Source organism: Alligator sinensis, unplaced genomic scaffold (genome assembly GCF_000455745.1).
Source record: "Alligator sinensis unplaced genomic scaffold, ASM45574v1 scaffold1525_1, whole genome shotgun sequence".
Classification (NCBI taxonomy): Eukaryota; Metazoa; Chordata; order Crocodylia; family Alligatoridae; genus Alligator; species Alligator sinensis.
The window spans coordinates 7,278-10,017 of record NW_005843789.1 but is presented as its reverse complement, the minus strand read 5'-3'; the positions used below and the strand labels follow the sequence as shown (position 1 = coordinate 10,017).

The 2,740-nt window shown below is 55.8% G+C and overlaps 1 pseudogene; it reads right to left on the bottom strand.

Moving 5' to 3' along the window:
- LOC106723406 overlaps window positions 1-2,740 on the bottom strand; it is a 4,198-nt pseudogene that overhangs the window by 396 nt on the left and 1,062 nt on the right.

Genomic DNA, 2,740 nt, shown 5'->3' with positions numbered 1-2,740 from the left:
TGAATGGTATGCTGAAACTCTTCCCACAGTCAGAGTATTGATGTGGCTTCTCCCCTGTGTGGACGCACTGGTGCTTGGCCAACTTGGAGGAATAACTGAAGCTCTTCCCACACTCAGAGCACTGATGTGGCTTCTCCCCTGTGTGACTGCGGTTGTGCAATAACTGAAGCTCTTCCCACACTCAGAGCACTGATATAGCTTCTCCCCGGTGTGGACGCGCTGGTGCTGGGCCAGGTTGGAGGAATAACTGAAGCTCTTCCCACACTCAGAGCACTGATATAGCTTCTCCCCGGTGTGGACGCGCTGGTGCTGGGCCAGGTTGGAGGAATAACTGAAGCTCTTCCCACACTCAGAGCACTGATATAGCTTCTCCCCGGTGTGGACGCGCTGGTGCTGGGCCAGGTTGGAGGAATAACTGAAGCTCTTCCCACACTCAGAGCACTGATATAGCTTCTCCCCGGTGTGGACGCGCTGGTGCTGGGCCAGGTTGGAGGAATAACTGAAGCTCTTCCCACACTCAGAGCACTGATATAGCTTCTCCCCGGTGTGGACGCGCTGGTGCTGGGCCAGGTTGGAGGAATAACTGAAGCTCTTCCCACACTCAGAGCACTGATATAGCTTCTCCCCGGTGTGGACGCGCTGGTGCTGGGCCAGGTTGGAGGAATAACTGAAGCTCTTCCCACACTCAGAGCACTGATATAGCTTCTCCCCGGTGTGGACGCGCTGGTGCTGGGCCAGGTTGGAGGAATAACTGAAGCTCTTCCCACACTCAGAGCACTGATATAGCTTCTCCCCGGTGTGGACGCGCTGGTGCTGGGCCAGGTTGGAGGAATAACTGAAGCTCTTCCCACACTCAGAGCACTGATATAGCTTCTCCCCGGTGTGGACGCGCTGGGCTGGGCCAGGTTGGAGGAATAACTGAAGCTATTCTCACACTCAGAGCACTGACGTGGCTTCTCCCCTGTGTGGACATGCTGGTGCTGGGCCAGGTTGGAGGACTGGGTGAAGCTCTTGCCACACTCAGAACACTGGTATGGCTTTTCTCCCATGTGGATGCGCTGGTGGCTGGCCAGCGAGGAGGAACAAATGAAACTCTTTCCATGCTCAGAGCAATGATATGGCTTCTTTCCTGTGTGGACACACTTGTGCTGGGCCAGACAGGAGAAATAACTGAAGCTCTTCCAACACTCAGAGCACTGACATGGCTTCTCTACTCTGTGGATGCGCCGGTGCTTGGCCAGGTGGGAGGAAGAACTGAAGCCCTTCCCACACTCAGAGCACTGATATGGCTTCTACCCTGTGTGACTGCGTTTGTGCTGGGCCAGGCTGGAGGATTGAATCAAGGTCTTGCCACACTCAGAGCACTGTTATGGCCTCTCCCCTGTGTGGATGCGCTGGTGCTCGGCCAGGTTGGAGGAAGAACTGAAGCTCTTCCCCAACACAGAGCGCTGATACGGCTTCTTCCCTGTGTGAACATGCTTGTGCTGGGCCAGGCTGGAGGATTGGGTGAAGCTCTTGCCACACTCAGAGCACTGATATGGCTTCTCCCCTGTGTGGATGCGCTGGTGCTCGGCCAGGTTGGAGGAAGAACTGAAGCTCTTCCCCAACACAGAGCGCTGATACGGCTTCTTCCCTGTGTGAACATGCTTGTGCTGGGCCAGGCTGGAGGATTGGGTGAAGCTCTTGCCACACTCAGAGCACTGATATGGCTTCTCCCCTGTGTGGATGCGCTGGTGCTCGGCCAGGTTGGAGGAAGAACTGAAGCTCTTCCCCAACACAGAGCGCTGATACGGCTTCTTCCCTGTGTGAACATGCTTGTGCTGGGCCAGGCTGGAGGATTGGGTGAAGCTCTTGCCACACTCAGAGCACTGATATGGCTTCTACCCTGTGTGACTGCGTTTGTGCTGGGCCAGGCTGGAGGATTGAATCAAGGTCTTGCCACACTCAGAGCACTGTTATGGCCTCTCCCCTGTGTGGATGCGCTGGTGCTCGGCCAGGTTGGAGGAAGAACTGAAGCTCTTCCCCAACACAGAGCGCTGATACGGCTTCTTCCCTGTGTGAACATGCTTGTGCTGGGCCAGGCTGGAGGATTGGGTGAAGCTCTTGCCACACTCAGAGCACTGATATGGCTTCTACCCTGTGTGACTGCGTTTGTGCTGGGCCAGGCTGGAGGATTGAATCAAGGTCTTGCCACACTCAGAGCACTGTTATGGCCTCTCCCCTGTGTGGATGCGCTGGTGCTCGGCCAGGTTGGAGGAAGAACTGAAGCTCTTCCCCAACACAGAGCGCTGATACGGCTTCTTCCCTGTGTGAACATGCTTGTGCTGGGCCAGGCTGGAGGATTGGGTGAAGCTCTTGCCACACTCAGAGCACTGATATGGCTTCTACCCTGTGTGACTGCGTTTGTGCTGGGCCAGGCTGGAGGATTGAATCAAGGTCTTGCCACACTCAGAGCACTGTTATGGCCTCTCCCCTGTGTGGATGCGCTGGTGCTCGGCCAGGTTGGAGGAAGAACTGAAGCTCTTCCCCAACACAGAGCGCTGATACGGCTTCTTCCCTGTGTGAACATGCTTGTGCTGGGCCAGGCTGGAGGATTGGGTGAAGCTCTTGCCACACTCAGAGCACTGATATGGCTTTTCTCCCGTGTGGATGCGTTCGTGGCTGGCCAGCGAGGACAAACAACTGAAACTCTTCCCACACTCAGAGCAATGATATGGCTTTTTTCCTTTGTGGGTGTCGT